The 18530-nt window shown below is 45.0% G+C and overlaps 1 protein-coding gene across 1 annotated transcript in view; it reads right to left on the bottom strand.

The window, feature by feature from the left end:
- CD82 (CD82 molecule) overlaps positions 1-16687 on the bottom strand; it is a 73192-nt gene extending 56505 nt beyond the window's left edge. The window contains exon 1 of the mRNA XM_069091468.1: positions 16456-16687. The gene's annotated coding sequence lies outside the window, so the exon portion shown is untranslated. The remainder of the gene's footprint in view (positions 1-16455) is intronic.
- Between the last annotated feature and the right edge of the window lie 1843 nt (positions 16688-18530).

Raw genomic sequence — 18530 nt, 5'->3', positions numbered from 1 at the left:
TGCCTACCTACCTATCCATCCATCCATCTTTCATCTATCCATCTATCTATCATCTGTCTATCCATCATCTCTCTATTGATAGTATATGTGACATAGATAAAGATAGAAATGGAAATAGAGATAAAGAGAAACAGAGGCAGAGATAGAGATATTTCAGGGTTCATCATTCCCTCCATGGCAACCAGATATCTATGGTCACTGGAACTTAAGAATATTCAAAGCATCTTGGGTGATAGATATATTATAGTTAGATAAAGATGCCCAGAGCTTTCAGCTTCCTTTAGACTTCATCTGGCTAATAGTTTTGATATAACCTTGAATGGAAAAGTAACTTTCATTAGTAAAATTGCCTTTTCCCAATCTGCAGTACTTGGGTCTTTGTACTGCCTTGCCCATGTGAGAAGTAATTTTTTTTCTTCATAGCAATGGTTAGCAGCTGTTTATATTATTGGCTTCCTCTCTCTTTTTCCAATTCCAAGAAGCCTACCCCATCCACACTGTAGAGGAACCAGTAATAATCTCTCCAGCTGCCCGTGTCTATCTGTGAAGGTCTTTGCCTGTTTTAGAAGATCAGACTATTTCAAAACAATAGTTTCTCGATTCTTGCTAGGTTTGGTTTGTTTGTTTTCAACTGCACCTTCCTTTGTGCTTTGCTGTGACTGATCCTTTTTCATTGTGGGCTCAAATGATCCTAAAAGACCTCCACAGCAACAGCTGCTGCAATGTTTCCAGTGATTTTTGAGAAGTGCTAGAACTTTTTCACATTTCTTTGGAGTTATATCCATCCTTAAATACACAATAAAACAGAGTGATGAAACACAAGTGCATGGCATGAAATCCAGCACCCACACAAAATCAAAGAGTAACCACAGGTAAGGAAACCAGCTCAACCCGGTTGCCTCTGATCAAAACTGGATATTCTGAGTCAGCCTAATGTCAACGGGAGCACACATGCATGACCACTGCTGTCACAAAATGAAACCATATCAAAGTCATTGCTTATTCTTAGGAATCTGCATAGCACCCAAAGCTGTGTCTGTGTATCTTCCTACTTGGCAGTTAAGTTCCACGAGGTCAGGGAAAATTACCTAAACCTTGCTTCTCTGTCCCTTGCCCCTGTCCCCCAGCCTTTACTCAAATACTGCATTTAACACAGACTTTATGAACACTCTTGGAACTTAAGAGAAGTTTATTGGATGACTGAATAAATGAATGTGAGAATTAGGTGGGGGAAGGTAGTCTGGTAAGGGAATTGATTCATAAATAACAAATTTCACCAATCCGAGAAATAACTGTACCACAAAACATTCATTCATTCACAGGATGCAGCACGTCAGTACAAGGAGGGACCCTAGAATGGAAGATGTCAGAGCTTAGAGGGACCTTAGAACATAAAATGTTAGAGCTAAAAATGATGGTAGAACACATAATGTCAGGGATGGAAACGACCTTACAACATCGAATGTTCTTAGAATTTAGAATGTCAAATGTAAAATGGTAGAGCTGGAAATGATCACAGAACATAGAATATCAGAGCTGGGAGGTACCTTAGAACATAAAGTGTTCTGAGAACTTAGAATGTTATAGCTGGAAGAGATCTTAGAAGAATGAATGTCAGACTTGGGAGGCAGCTTAGAACCTAGAATGTCAGAGTTAGAAGGTATCTGAGAACTGAGAACCAAGAATGTCAGAGCTGGGAGGGAACTTAGAACATAGAATGTCAGACCAGAAAAGCCCTTAGAACATAGAATGTCAGAGTTAGAAGGGGCCTTAGAACCAAGAACTTAGAGCTAGGAAGGAGCTTGGAACAAAGAGTATCGGACGTGGAAGGCACCTTAGAACACAGAACGTAAGAGTTGGGAGAGATCACCTAGTCCAAAGACTTCTTCATAGGAAGGAAGGAAACAATCATTAAGTTCCTACTATGGACCAGGTACTGTGCTAAGTGAGCACTTTACAAATATGATTTCATCTGATCCTTGAAATAGCCATGGGAGGTAAATGTTATTACTATCTTCCTTTTAGTTGAGGAAACTGAGGCTGACAGATTACGTGACTTTTCTGGGCCACAGAGAGTTATATCAATAATAGTAACGGTTGACATTGTATCAGACCTTTTGACTCCTACCTAGTCCTGTGGCTTTTCCCACTCAAGGTTAGAATCCACATACCGGGCTTACTTTCTTGGATTTGTTCTTCTTTTCCCATGAGAAAAATGGGACACAGAGAGGGATAGTGATTTCCTTAGCATTACACAGTAAGCTGAGGAGTATATTTAAATTAGAATCCCAGCTGTCTTTTGTGTTGCCTCAACCAGTGAACCATCAGGGAAATGGATAAACACTGAGAAGCAACATGAGTAGAGTATTTGGGTAGCTTGTTCTTTGAGGAGGAAAACAGTTATGTAAGTAGCCTTGCTTGGTCAGGGCCCGATCCAGGGCTTCCGGGGCACTGCCTGGAGGTGACAGATGAAATCCCATGGATTCCCCCACCCACTCACCTGAGCTCAAGTTACCAAGCACTACCTCGTGTGGCTTCCTGGGCCCTAAAACAGGTAAGAGAGCTAGCCATCATGGCTTAGGAATAGTCTTCTGGGTTTGAATGACAGCTTTTCCACTTACCGACTATTACAACCTCTGGTCCCTCACTGCCCCCATTCTGAAACTCAGTTCTCTTCTCAGCAAAATGAAAGGGTTGGACTCCATGACCTCTAAGATCCTGTATAAGCTTTTGGCATTCTCAAAGGAAGAAATTCCTGCTGTCAATAGTCTTGTGAAAAAAAAAATGCTCCAAGTCAGTATTAGAGAAATGTACATTTAAAGAACCCTGAGAGCATGCTGGTTTTTCTTTAGAAAGAGCAAATCTTTTGCCTTTTATTAAAAACAAAAGAAAACAAAGGCCCAACTCTGAGATTTCGCCTCATACTCATCTAATTGGCAAAGTTGAGAATAAAGGGATAATGACCAGTGTTGAAAGGGCTGTTGGGAAACCCAGCACATTGATGCACTGTTGGTGGAAATGTGAACTGGTTCAGTCATTCCGGAAAGTAATGTGGAACTAAGCTTCAAAAAGTCACTCAACTGTGCTTACCCTTTGATCCAATGATATATTTTTTTTAAGAAAAGAGGAAACTGTACAAGACCACGTGTTCTAAAATATTTGTAGCAGATCTTTCTGTGAGAGCAAAGAAATGAAAACTAAAAGGGCAGTGCTCATCAATGGAAACCAAACTCATCATGATTATATGAGAGTGGTGGATACTATTACACTATAAGAAATAATGAAGGGGACAGTCCGAGAAGCCTGGGAAGACTTGTATGAACTGATGCAGAGTGAAGTGAGTAGAACCAGGAGAACAATTTATATGCTAACAAAAAGACTTGTCATGATAAGTAACTTTGAAAAAAATCTTTAAAAGTCTCATCAGTATAATAACCAGTGACTCTTTCGGAACACAGACGATGAAGCCTGCTCCCCACCTTCTGACATAGATATGACAGACTCAAGATGCAGAATGAGGCAGACATTTGTGGATATGACCAATGCGTGAATTTGTTTTGCCTGACTACAAGGGATTTATTTTTCTCTTTTCCTTTTTTTTCCAAAGAGGAGGGGAAGCGGGGAGAAGAAAAAATAAATTCTTATTCATTTTAAAATGAAAATTAATTTGAAAAATAGATGAATCTATGAAAGTTAATTCTTCTCTCTCTGACTCTGTTTCCTTAGGACCAGAAGGGACCTCAGAGGTCACCTTCTCATTTTACAGATGACAAAACTGAGTCTCAGGTAAACTGGCTTCACAGGGACATAAATTTTAGAGTTGTATAAGACCTTAAAGAGAAGGACTTCATTTTACCAATAGGAAAAATGGAATCTAAGAGAATTCCCAGAATCACAGATTTAGTGATAGAAGTGACTTCAAAGATTATTGGGTCCAAGTCTCTCATTTTACAGATGGAGAATATGATGGTTAAATGACTTACCTAAGATCACAATCTAGTAAGTAACTGAACTGGGAATTGAACCCAGACACTCTATGGGGGTTGGCTTAGCTGATGTTGAAGATGATGTCTTAGCCCTAACATTCTATAATCCTGAAGTCCCCACCAGCTTGTGCTTCCTATTCTATTATCAAATCCTGAACAGATCTGCCTTCTCTACCCCACTGAGAGAAGTCAGCATGGTACTAGATGGGAGACAGTTAATTCTAGCAGGTGAAATTTCCCTGGGTGGCTCTAACTCCCCAGAGCATTTCACAGGAAGGCAGTCCCTACCCCAGCTCCCCAGTGTCAGCAGCCTTGTCTGCCAAGTCAAAGAATGAAGAGTGCCAGCCTAAAACTGGTCAAACTGCCATGCCCAGCTTCCCATCTGATACTCGCAGAGGGCCGGACTTCCAGCTGGGGAGCCAGGTCTCCCCCCGTGCGCAGATGCTTTCTGGGTCAGTGTCTGGACACATCAACTGCTCTAGCACTTAGTTACATTAATATCAATTTAGTTATGGAAATATGAAAACCAGAAAGGAAGATTTAGGTCAACCCTGAAACTCTGCAAATGAAGAGACGGAGCCCAGAGGGGGAAGGGATTTATTGACATCACACAACAATTCAATGGCAAAACTGGGCCCAGTGCCCAGGTATCTTGGTTCCCAGTCTAGTGTTAACTGAACCCTTCCGCATGGCTACCAGAGGCCACTGTCTGTACAAACAGACTAAGAGGGGACTAAGAGCAGAAATGAGTGTCTTCCCCCAAGTTTAAGGGGAGTTACTAACATCATTCACTAATCCATCGAGTCCCTTTCCAAAATGCCCTAAAAGGAATTTGGAGTCAGAGAACATGGGTTTGAACCCAAGCTTCATTACTTAGTACCTGTGTGACCTTGGACAGGTCACTTTATGGGGTCTCAGTTTCCCAATTTTGTGAAATGAGAGAGAAGGTTGAACTATATGACCTCTAAGCCCCCTCCCCCAGCTCCCAATCTGTGAACTAATGATGGTATGCCCCCTCTTTGGCAGTGCCTGAGAAGAAGCCTGGCAAATGTAATAACAGTAACAACAATAGGTAACATTTGTACAGAACTGGATGGTTCTCAAAATGCTTTGCCTATATTATTTTATCTAATACTTACAATGACCTGTGAGGCAGGTGTTCTTATTATCCCCATGATATAGATGAGGAAACTGAGTCTGATGGCGGTTAAAGAACCTCCTTAGGGTCAGGAAGTGAAGGATGCAAGATTTGAACTCAGATCTTCCTGGCTCTGGGCCCACCACTCTCTATCCACTACATAAAAAAGAAATTACTCATTTTGAGGTCAGGGAACTCAGTTTCAAATCCTGGTTCCAGTACATAAAGTTGTGAGATGTACAAGACACCTTACCTTCAATTTTCACATGTATAAAATGGGGATAATAATATGATACTGACTATATAACAGGGCAGTTAGTGGTAAAGAAAGCAGGGGTTAGACCAGATGATCTCTGTGGTCCTTTGAGGTTATAAAACCTTAAAATGCTACAGAAATAGGAGTTATTATAATTTTTATATTATTTCAATAATGAGCATTATTTCTTGCCTCACACTTCTCTGGGGTGAAGGGAACACCAAAGTTTCTTCGGCCTTTGGCATATGGCCTTTCTGAGCACTCTCTTCCCTGGTCTGGCCACTGTGACATTAACTTGCCCATGGCAACAGCTAGATGTGTATAATAGGTTTGGCTGGTGTATGTCTCAACCTCGATGGTCCAGTTCCTAAATTGCGTTAGTAGAAAAAAAAAAACAGCAGTGGCAAGGAGACGTGAAGGGAGGAGATTTCCCATCACCAACACACTCGACAAGCACCGGTGAGAAGTTATCTTACCCTGGTTCCCTTTATTTGCTCTCTAGCCACTGGGACTGGACTCTTGGGATCACAGAACAACAGAGTTGGAATGGCCCTCCAAAGTCGAGGCTAGCTTTTGTCTGAGGCACATACCCAACACTTTCTTGGTCATCCTACATTTGATGGAAGACCTCAAGTGAGAGGTGACCCACTCCCTCCCAAGGCAGCCTGTTGTCCCCGTCAGGGACAGCTCTGATTGTTAGGAAGCTTTTTCTGACCTCATATCTGAGCAAAAATCTGACCCTTCCTAACTTCTACCCATTGTTCCTAGTTCTAGCCTCTAGGACCGAGCAGAAGTCCAATCCCTGATCTTTGTGGCAGATGCCTGCCCCATGGTAGGAGCTCATTAAACACTTATTGAATTGAGTTTTGTTTTATCCGACAACTCTTGGAATGCATGAAGACAGCTGTATCCTCCTCCCTTCCCTCACTTCCCTTTTCCAGGGTCTTTTACCCTCACACCTGATGACCTTTAGCTACCAGTGGTCTTAGTATTTCTTCTCTCCAGCTCTTAAAGCCCCACCTGGGACTTACTGTGCTGGGTGATGTTTTTACGGTGGAGATAGTAAGTGGAACTGAAGCCCATCACCTCCTGCCCCTTCCCCTCAACTCCACTGCTCCCTGCCCCATCTTCCTTCACCCTTGGGAAAGGATTATCCCCACTCACCTGTCTTCCCATCAGCTGGCTCCCGGCATGCACTGGAGGAGTGTTATTAAACACTCAGGAGCCACTGCAATTTTAATGGTGCCATCACTTCCAAGGGCAAGTAGGGAAGGGATGGGTTAAAGGTCAGCTATAATTGAAAGACAAGACAGAGAGATATACCATACTCCCAGAGCCTGTTTCCATCCTTGCAAGCTTTGCTAATTGATACTGTGGAACACTGGGACCTTGAAACAGAAGTCAAACTTTCCAGCAGATCCCAACAAGTCTCTGGGAGAGACCTGCTTCCTCAGATCCTCAAGGCAGCTTTAAAAGATACATGGGGAACTTAGAATAAGCTTAGAAAAAAAGTGAAAGGTACAAAACCGAGATCTGCAGTTTCATGCACAACCTTCTTTTCCTGTTCTATTATGGAGATGGAAATGTTCATTTTCTTTGATGTTTGCTAAGTTCAAAATACAAATTAAGCAGCAATCAGGCCCCTGGGAGATGTTTAAAGCCAAGATATTTGTTGATTTGGTGCCCTACAAACAGACTCAAAGGAGAATTCCAAAGGAATTCTCTCCAAAGGAATTCTACTCCATGGGTAGAAATCTTTGGATGATGATGATGATGATAATGATGATGAAAGTGATTTGCCCAAGGTTACATATCAAGTGCCAAAAGTGGTATTTGAACTCAACACATTCCTGACTCCAAGACCCTCACTGTTTTGTCATACACTCATTAATGCCTCTTTCCACTTAAGTATATACTGATTTGCACAATTCTCTCAAGTAGTTTGTACATAAATTCCCTGTCAACAAAGAGATGGATTAAATCTATGGGGGACTGGCTAAATGACTCTTTTGTCTCTTGTCATCCCCCCTCAGTGCCTAACATGGTGCTGGGCTTCCAATGCTATGACTTTTCAACTGATACATACTGCCATAAAAACATATTCATTCACTTTCCAAGTCAGGTCTGAAGAACATAACAGAGTCTCTTTGATAAATGAGTATCTTGTCTAGACCTCAGGGTCACCCCCTGATCATTAATTCTCATTGCCCAGGACTGCAGACATGAGAGAATGTGAAGCATGTCCTGACACCAGGACAGATTTTGGAAAATTCTTCTGTGGAATCATTCCCTGCAGTCCAACTCTTGCTGCCAATTTTCAGCCACCTCTTCAGAAGAATCAAGTACAGAACAGAGTCCCTAAGAACATATTTTCAAAGCTGACTCCCTCTCCCATTTGACAGATAAGAAAACTGAGACCCAGAAAGATTAAGCGATTTTGAAGTTCAGCTCAGATACCACATCCTGAAGCCTTAACTGATACCATCTCCCCCTGCCGCTGCCTCCTGTCCCTAGGTGTCTACTTTGTAAAATATTTTGTACCTGCTGATATATGTGAAAGAAGGTAAGCTCCCTGAGGACAGGGATTTGTTTTATGTCTGTCTCCTCTGTAGTATTGCCCAGCGCAGTGCTAGGCATAGTAGGTGCTTGAAAATGGATTGATTGCCTAGGCCAGTAGCAAGAGGCAGAGTCAGGATTCAGATCTATGCCTGATCATTCATTTTATTCATCCACCCATCCATCCTTTCATTCATTCGTTCAACAAGCATTGATTAAGAATCTCCTATCGTTGAATTTGGTATTTGTGTCCCCAGCACTCAGGACAATGCTACACTAGTCAGTACTTAATAAATGCTTGTTAATTAATTGCTTAGCTAACATTAAGAGTACAAAAACAACCCATTCCCCCCAACAATCTCTGGTATCAATTCCTCAAAGCCTCCATTCTCCACAGCAGTGGGATGGGATGGTGGTTTGTGACAAAAATAATGTGTATGAGGCTAAGGGAATATAAAATAGACCAAGGAACACCAAAATCTGGCCAGCCTGCCCATAGTACCAGGGTACTTCTAAGTTCTAAATAAGAGAGGATTTGAGTTGGCTTCTAACCCAAGGAGTCCTTGCAAATAGACAAGTGGGAATCCTTTGGACTTGACCTAGAGTCTCTTGACCACCGTTCCTAGCAAGGACAGGTGATGCCAAGTCTTCAGGCACAGACAGAGCAGTCCTCAGGTGACTGGGTAGCACAGCAAGGGACTAGCAGAGATCATGATCTCCCAAAGGCCAACTCTGAAGAATTTGCAAAACAAGGCTGAGAAACCCAAATGGACATCAAGACATCTTTCAAAAGGTCTGTTCGGCACAATGGGAAAAGCAAAGGATCAGAAATTCAAGGACCTGAGTGAGAATCTCAGCTTTGCATGACCTTGAGAAGGTCAGACTCTGGGGGGGAGGGAGGGGAGTTGGGAAAGAAATCTCTATGGGCCTAAGTGGCCAATGGGGCAAAAGCCAAAGCCCCCAGGCAGAGGCACCATCTGAGCAGGCCTGGGCTGCTGAGTCATGCATCTTTCAGGCCTCCAGTTTGAAGGAAGCACTAAAGTTCTCTCCTCAGAAGGACAAAGAACAATGATCAGGAGACCTATCTCACTCAAGAACACAGAGCAGAATACCTCCCCCCAGAACACTCTATGCACATGTTCTACATACATATATATTATACATGCACGTTCTATATACACAGTTTATATTTATGTGTAGACACCATATTTTGCTCTGTAAGAAGATATTCCAGATTCCCCTTAATGCTACTTCCTTTTCTCAGATATCATCTCCGGCTTATCTTGTCTATATTTTGTTTGTGCATAGTTGTTACACACTGCCTCCCCTATTAGAATGTAAGCTCCTTGAGGGCAGGCCTTTCTTTTTGTCCCCAGTGCTTAGCACAGTGCCTGGAACACAGTAGGCACTGAATAAATGCTTTTTGACTTGACTTGTTTTCACTCCTTACCTCCAGTAAAATGTAAGCCCCAGGAAGACAGAGATCCTTTCACGTTATAACCACATATCCCTGGCACAAAGCAGCTGTTTGGCACAGAGGAGATGGAGGAAAGGAAGGGGGAGTTTAGTTCAGTGAAAAATCAATGAACTTGGAGCCAGAGGAACAATGTTTGTTCACATCCCAGTTCTGCTACTGAACAGCGTCATGACCTTGAAAAAATTATCTCTCTGGGCCTCAGTTTCCTCATCTATAAAGTAAGGGGATTGGCACAGACCTGAGACAGAGAGGTTCTTAACCTGCTATCCATGAGTTTGGCTTCATTTTTAAAAAAATATACACAGGGGCAGCTGGGTGGCACAGTAAATAGAGCACCAGCCCTGGAGTCAGGTGGACCTGAGTTCAAATATGGCCTCAGACATTCAACACTTACTGTGTGACCTTGAGCAAGTCACTTAACCCCAAATGACCTGCCTTCCCCCCGCCAAAAAAAGACAAAACACACACACACACACATTTCAATGACAGTGTTTTAAAATTGGTTTCCTCTGTAATCCTAGGCATGTAATTTTATGCCTTTAAAGACATGATTCTGAGTAGGGGTCCACAGGTTTCACCAGACTGCCCAAGGGGTCTAGGACACAAAGAAAGGTCAAAAAAACCTATCCTAAAGTTCCTTCCAGTTCTAAGACTAAGATCCTAGACCTAGTAAGGAATAATGCCTTACCCTCGTGACAGCCTCTCGCTGAAGGGAGAAACAGAAAACAGTTACCACTCTCCATAACCTCACAGTCTGGTCAGGCAGGGACGGGTTGGCTTACATCCCCAGGACTGGATGCTTAACAGTTAGAGAAGACAGTCTACCTTGCTAGACTGGGGGCTATAGATAAGTGTTATGTTTAGTCATTCAGTGAAGGAAGAAATCTCCATGAGGCTGCAGAAAGCAGAGAATACTTTGTGTAAGAGGTGGGTCTTGAAGGAGGAACAGGATTGAGGAATGAGTGTGGGGAACAGAAGAGACCAGGGATGAGCAAAGTTAAAAAGCTAATGTTGAATCTAACACCACTACCACCACCATCACTGATGGGGTGATGGGACCTGGACTCCTAAAAGGAAAAGGTCATGTCTTTGAAAGCAACTCAGTCCCTGAATTTTCCCATACATTTCAGCAGCCCAGATCACTGATGCCTCTGCCCGAGGCAAGTGGTCCACTCCAGCCCACCTAGCTCACTGAATTAGTTTACTGGACAGTCCTTTCACAGTCCTCTGGGCCTTAATGTTCCTTTCACAATTGGACCTGGCCCATCCCAGGCTGCTTAATACTCTTTAATCCCATCCAGATCCTTTAACAGTCCTTTTTGTATATAATCAGTCTCACCCCCATTAAATTGCAGATTCACTAGGACCTCTGTCCTCTTCCATTGGCATTATAATAAACTACTCTGGGACCAGAAGGTTTGAGTGCAAAAATTCATTCCAGGTGGACTCGGTCCTGTACTCTGACATTTTGGGGTTCCCAGCAGCCCCAAACTGCATCATCATCACCACCACCACCATCATCATCACCATCACCACCACCATCATCATCACCACTACCATCATCACCATCACTACCACCATCATCATCACCATCCCCATCATCACCACCACATCCTCTGCAGAGCTGGTCTCCAAGAATGAGAAGACCAGGGAGACATCTGCTTGTGTCTCATTGGAATCATAGGTCTAGAGCTAGAGGAAACCTTAAAGGTCATCTAATCAACCCCATCCTCAATTTGACTAAGGAAGCAATGGAGGCCCAGAGAAGTTAAATGACTTACCCACAGTCACACCAGCAGTAAGCACCAGGACCTGGATTCAAACCCAGGTCCTTTGACTCAGAATCAGTTATCTCAGTTATCAGATACTTATTTTAAGCTTCTTCCCACCCCACCCCCAACATTACCTTGCCTTTCACTCCCCAAAGACCAGCTCAGTCCATTGCAGAGGTAGTGAGTCAGTGCTCAGTGGGGAGACCACAGTAGGAAGGACGGGAAAACAAACCCAGGGGTTATAGGCCAGAGGACTGAGTCAATAACCCTCTGCCTCCTGTATAAGACATCAGATAGGATGGTCAGCAGAACTTTTTTTTTTTAACGTTGTCTGGGGGCGGGGCGGGTTGTTGAGGGGAGAAGGCAGAAAAACAAGAAGCTTCTCTCCTGTGTTTATGATTTTGTTTCCAGTCCCTCCTTCCTCAGACCCTCCAGTTCTGCCAGGAGGGGAAGCTGGGGCCAAGCTGCTGTCATTAAGATTAAACCCAGCCCACCCCATACAAACATCTCCCTGGCCTAGTGAAGAAGCAGGTGGGCAGGGACCTTTCTTTTCCTAAACTGACCAGTTCAGAAACAAATCCAGGACATTTGATCCTCCAAGATTAAATCAGAACCACCCACCCTCCCTTGGAGAAACTTCCTATGGAAGGGAGGAAATTGTTGAAACTGTTCCCCTCCCATCTGGCCCTGGGACATGGGGGTGAGGGGAGGATGGGAATAGGTTTGAAGAAAATTCCTCCTGCAGTTCTTTTATAAGCTACCCATATCCCAACAGCAGAAGGAGAGCCTGGGTACCATGAAAAAAAAAAAAACATGGATTTCAGTCAGAGGGACCTGGGTTCCAATCCCAGCTCTCCTCCTTATCTGGCTGTGTGAACTTGGGGAAGCAGCCTTTCTTTTCTGGGGCTCAGTTTCAATATCTGTAAAAATGAGTGAGGTAGGGTCTTGAATGTGCCTTCAGTTCAACAAGTATTTATTAAATATGGGCAAGGCCCTGCTTGGCCCAGCTTCTGGAAGCCAAGAAGGAAATTAATAGACATCTGTCATTTCTGATGCAATTCTCCTTTTCTGTTCTGTTATCTGTATATGGGAATGACATTTTTTTCTTATGTTCAGAATAAATTTTTTAAGGGAATTTCTTTTGAGGCCTTGCTCTCAAGGGGCTGGCTGATGTTCCTGCCAGCTCCAAATCCTTCTAGCAAGCTGACCAACAGGCATTAGATTTTGTTGGCAGCCAGAAGGAACAGAGCTCTTAGAGCTGGCCCCACCCTGTAGGCTGAAGCTACTGTCAGGACAGGTGGCACGGGGTGTCTTTGCCAGAGGAATGTCATGGGCTGGCTCTCTAGGACCATATCCTTAAAAAACTCAATCCCCTTCCTGCATGGAAGCAAATCCTGATTTGAGGTTTACCAGCATGGCAGGAATGGGGACAATCAAGAAGGAAATTATCCCTTCCAATGGATACCAATGCCTGAATTGGTGATCTTTCTGACAGGAAGGGGTGTGCTGGCTGGCACAGGCTTCTGAAAGGTTTTTGGGTGAAGTCCAGAGGCTTGGAGTTAGGAGATAATCTGGGGTCAAGTCCCACCCTACCATACTTATCAAGTATGGGCAAACTCCTTCCCCTGTCTCCTCATCTGTAAAACATGCCAATACCACTGGGACCTATCTAACAGGAGAACTTTCAGGATTTAACAAAAGCATGGCTATATTCCCACCCAGCCTCACTCAGAGCTCCCACTAAGCCCTCCTCTGGACCTCTCTAGGGCCCAGTAAAAGGAAATCCCTTATCTTGAGGAACTCATGGTTCAAACAGGACTCAGAACTTTGCTACACACAGGAAAGCCGCCTCTGGAAACTTGCTGGATAAGCTACCTCAACTCTCCCGGGTCTCTACCCTCCCTTTCACTGCTCAACGATTTCTCCTTTCTCCAAAACTTTCCTCCAAATCACCAGAAGCATCAGTGGCATTCCATCCCACCTGTCTTGTGAATTTTTCTATCTATTTCCAGAGACCATATTAATAATCTTTGTCTTCCCTAAGAAGGAACAGGCTTTGAGGGCAAGGATTCACATCTTATGTTATTCCTCCTTCAAGGGAAGAGCAGTCATATAATTAATAATAGCAAGCATTTGTATAAGGCCTACTACTTGGCAGGGCCCTGTGTATAAGCACGTTATAAACAGTATCTCATTTGATCTTGGTTTTTATCCCAGTTTCTGGAGTCTACAGATGGATTTCAGCAGCCAGTGGAAAATGGGATCTGAAAAGTTGATATGATTTTAGATCTGAATTGTGACTTAGAGCTCATCTGGTCCAACTGAAGCAACTAATTTTATCTAACAGCTGAAGCAACTAGCCCATCCAGGGGGAAGTGACTTGTCCAAGGTCACACAAGTAGTCAATAGCTGAAGCAGGATTCAAACCCAAGTCCTGTGATTCCAAATTGAATATTCTTCCTTCTATTCTACATTTCTCTTAGTTCTCTCCAAAACACCAAATGCATTATTCCAAGGAATTCAACTTTTCCATTATGCATGGCCCACAATCCCACACTTCTGTAACTGTAGAAGGGGCAGGGGAATCCAAAAGGTTGAAGAAACCCAGAATAAATGCAGGTCTATCTGCTTCCTAGAGTCAGAAATACCCACTCACTCTACACATGGGAGAATCCACCAAAGGAGGGTTTCCCAACTTGGTTCTACCACTAGCCACCAGTTAACCTCTCCAGATGACAAGGAAGGAAACCTGGTTCCCATTCTTCCTTCCAAATGTCAGCTGTCAACAGTTCCTGGCTGCCAGGTCAAACAGCAACTAGCCAATGTTCTTTAGCCCTTACTTGGCAAGCAAGTTCTAGAATACATAAAAAGCACTACTTTTCAAACTTCAAAAATTATATCGAAGTATGGCTTATCACAGTGCAGTGTCCAGACACTCCAAGAATACAAGCACTAAGGGCAAGCCCCCAGATGGCCCTCACTTTGAATCCAAAGCCCATGCTGAGACTGAGTTTCACAGGCCTTCTCCATTTGTCCCAGGCTGGACTGGTATATCCACATTTCTATCTGATAAGAAGCTGCTGTTGCCTTTCTAGCCCAGGGCCTTCAGGCTGTGCTCACCCAGAAAAGTCCCTGGGGCCTAGGAGGGTTGTCAAGAAACACCAGGGAGAGTTTCCAGGGAGAAAGCTATGGGGACCAAGCTAAACTTACCAGAGCAGCCAAAGGGAAAAGAGGGGACCTGAGTAGTAGATACTGCCCAGACACCAACGTCTGAATCTTTGCTGTTTCTGGGCTCCCCAGAATGGGAACTGTGTAGGACATATTTAAAAGGCACCATTGCCAAGAGGGTGAAATAGATAAGTTGCGGCTTCTGAGCTGTAAACTTAATATGCCTCAAGCAAAGGGAGAAGGCTAAGAATGTAATTTACTCAGCAGAAAAAGAAAGAGAAGCTGAGATAGCTAAGTAGCCCAGTGGGTAGAGTGCTGGGCCTAGCTAGAGTCAAGCAGACCTGATTCAAATTCTGCCTCTAACACTTCCAAGCTGTGTGACCCTAACCGAGTCACTCTGTTTGCCTCGGTTTCCTCATCTGTCAAATGGAGATAATAATAGCCCCTACCTCCCAGAGTTAAGGTAAGAATCAAATGGGAAGAGTATTTGTAAAGTGCCTGCCTAGGGGGGGTCCAAGGTCATTCCAGCTGGGTCATGATTAGAACTCAGATCTCTAAACTCAAGGCATTACAAAACTGAAGAGTTGAAAGGCATCTACATACCAAAGGAATCCCCAAGATAATATACCTAACAGGGGTATATTTTCCTCCCCAATTCCCTCAGTATATTCTCTATTCTATAGGTGCCCCTATATTCACACACAAACACACACACATAAATACATATATACATACATATATTATACACACACACACATACATAAATACACATACATACTGGACCTCTCTAGGGCCCAGTAGAAGGAAATACCTTATTCTTAAGGAACTCAAGGTTCAGCCAGCACTTCAAACTTTGCTACACAAAGGAAAGCTGCCTCAGGAAACTTGCTAGGCAAGTTACCTATATACACATATATATGTATGTATATGTATTTGTGTATAAATGGAGATGCACCTATGGAATAGAGAATATCCTGAGAAATTTGGGGAGGACAATATATCCCTGTTATGTATATTATCTTGGGGATTCCTTTGGTATGTAGGGCCCTTTCAACTCTTAAATTAAATTCTTGAGTTGAGAGATATTAGTTCTAACCATGACCCAGTTGGAATGACACATACATACATATATAAATCTGGCACTTGAAACTCAGGAAAAGTCCTTAAGAGATTCAGCCTCCAGCCCTTTATTTTCCAGATGAGAGAGCAAAGGTCCAAGATACTATACAGGTAGAACCTAGATTTGAACCTGGGTCCAGAGACTCTAAATCCATTTTTCTTTCCAGCAAAACTGGACCCTAGATCCAGGGTTTGAAGTCTAGTCCAACTCTGCCCCCCCCCTTTTTTGTTTACAGATTTGGAAACCCAGTCCTAGAGAGGTTCAATGATCTGCCCAAGGTCACATGGTTAATGACAGAGTCAGCATTTGAACCCAGGTCCTGTGACTGGAGAGCCACTGTTTTTGGTTTGGTTTTTCCCATTCCACCAGAATGACTCTCACTTTTACAGTAAAACCCTTCGCAGGGAAGTCTATTAAGGCTTGGAAGTTTTGTTTGTTTTGGTGGAATTGGGTTCGAGACAGCATATTGAGACACTGGGAGAGGGGGTCTTCTACAGACGGGAGAGGAGAGGGGGGAACCGAGCATGGAATAAGGGGGATGCTCAAGATAAGGGAACCCACGGGGCCAGAAGAGCTCGTCACGATCACTGGCACAGCTGGCACAGTGTCCAGAGGCTTGGGGTTAGGAAAGCCATGGTCCCCCTCCAGCCCCCCCCCCCCACGCCCCCTCCCGCCGCGAGCTCAGCCCCTTTACTCCGCCCCCGGAAAGAAGAAATGAGGGGAAGGGGCTCTGGAAGACTGGCAGCTCCGGGGTCCCCAGCACCGGACGGCTGCCACCCCCGGCACTGCGCCCAGCAGCCCCGGCTCCTCCGGGAAGTTGGCCCCTAGCACCCCCGGGGGTCGAGCCAACTTTCCGTCCTCGCCTCGCTCCCTGCCTCGGCGACCCCCGCCTCCCCGGCGCCCTCGCTCCATGCCAACGCAGCGGTCTCCAGCTGGGAGCGGGGCTCCAGGAGCGGCAGCTGCGTAGGTACCCGCAGTTTACCTGTGGCTTTGGTTCTGGCCGCCGCTGCTGCTGGCTGTGCGCCCTGCTCCCTGCGCTCTGAGCCCGGTCCGGTTCGGTCCGGTCGGACACCGTCCTAGCCTGCGCCTGCCCTGCCTGCCTCTGCTCGCCTCTGCCCAGCTCGGTTCTGCTGCCTCTGCCTGGCTCTGCCGTGCCCTGCGCTGCGATCGGCCAGGGCCCCCTCCTGCGGCAGCCCAGAGAAGAAGCCGCTTCCTACAGCCGCAGCCACGCCACGCCCCCTTCGGCTGCGGGCAAGAAGCGAGAGGCCCAGCCTCCCAAGTGAGGTCCGGAGGGGAGGTGGTGAGGCCTAGAGAGCCGGCCATTGGGTCCATCCTCAGCCCCATTTGTGTGTGTGTGGGGGGGGGAAGGGGCGCGACGGGGATTTGGCGTGCTGGCCTTGGAGTCCGGAAAACCCGGGTCCCACAATTACTGCTCTGCCTCTAACTGCTTGATGACGACCAAGTAAATCCCTTTGGCCGCCTTGAGACTCGATTTCCTCATCTGTAGACTGGGCACAATGATACCTGTATTACCTACCTCCAAGGGCGCTTGTGAGGTTCAGGTTATGGATGCAGTGCAAGTTACACTTGTAAGGGTGGAGATGGTTAAATAAAGCAGTCTAGTCACCGCACCTCAGCACCCTACAATTGGGATGGAGATGCCCCATACCGTAATGAAGCGAAAGCCAGGCTCCTTCAAGCAATCAGACTTTATAAGTGAAAATCCTTGGGTGAGCTGGGATTTCCTAAGCGAACTGTAAGCCGGGCCCGTGGGTCTTCTCCAAAATAAAAGGACCACTTCAGGACCCAAGTTATTGGAGGATCCAGGGATTTGGAATCCATGTGTCCAGCAGCTTGGGAAAGATGAGGGATTTTCGGTCTTCCCATTGGGTCCTAGTATAATCCCCGGAACCTCTGACCGCTGTGTCTCTATCCAGGGGCTGTCAGTCAATCAACAAACTTTTATGAAGTGTTTTTAATGTGCCAGGTGCTGCAAAGTGCTGGAGACACTAAAGAAAGGTAACACCACGGGTCCTAGTGCCCTAGAGGAGCCCACATTCTGATGGGGGCGGCCACATGCAAATGGCTATGTGCGTACAAGAAAAGCATACGTATGTATGAATATGGAGGCATGGAGTGTGAACAAGGAATCGCCAAGGAGAGGAACTCGTGGAGGGGGAGGGGTGGAGCAAGTCACTTTGAGCTGAATCTTGAAAGAAGTCGTGGAAGCCAGGGGGCTGGGGGAGGGGATTCCAAACATGGGGGACAGTCAGTGAAAGCTCAAACCCAGGACATGACTAAGTTACCTCAGCCAAGACATTTCATCTGAGAATTTTTCAAAAGTCAAGAAGGCCTATATCCACTAATCCTCATTGCTTCCCACTAATTCTTTTTCCTTCTCCCTCTTTTTTCACTTTTGTCTGCATTTAGTGTATGTAGGCTCTGGGGTCACTCCCCAAATCTACATACTCATTGGCAGGTAAGGTCTCTAAATGGCTACCTCTGATGGCCCTCGGGATTCTAGGGTTATTCATAAGAGGCTGAAGAGGTGAGGAGGGATGTCTTTCTAAGACTTTAGCTTGTGAGCCCCCACCAGCGTGCTTCTGTCAGTTGCTCAGCCAGACTTAACCTTTAGAAATGGATATTTACTATAGGGGTGTAGTTGGTACAAAACATCTCCCCCTAAATCTTTGACACATTCTCTTACTAGTATGTTACAGAGTCTAGGGGAAAGTGAGCCCCAGCTGAAGGGGAACAAATGGCAAAGGGCTTACACAGCTTCTGGAAGCCCTTTTCCTAGAATCCTCTTCAGTATGGTGTAGCTCTTCTCCTGGACTCTTTGCAAAGCCTTGAACCAGTTTTTCCTTGTTATCAGCTCCCAATGTACACACTACTTACCACAAGGCATTTCTGTCCTTAGGATATTGCTAGGACACCAGTGGAAATGTCCACATTTTCCACCCAAGTTGGGAGAGGAACTTTACAATGAAGCTGTCATTCTCCTCCCTCACTAAATTGTTCCTTATCAGGACATTTGGCTGTTGGAATGGAACATTG

This window comes from Petaurus breviceps, unplaced genomic scaffold (genome assembly GCF_028583685.1).
Source record: "Petaurus breviceps papuanus isolate PSGF00001 unplaced genomic scaffold, PetGlider_PUasm1.0 188, whole genome shotgun sequence".
Classification (NCBI taxonomy): domain Eukaryota; kingdom Metazoa; phylum Chordata; class Mammalia; order Diprotodontia; family Petauridae; genus Petaurus; species Petaurus breviceps.
This window is presented reverse-complemented; position numbering and strand designations above follow the sequence as displayed.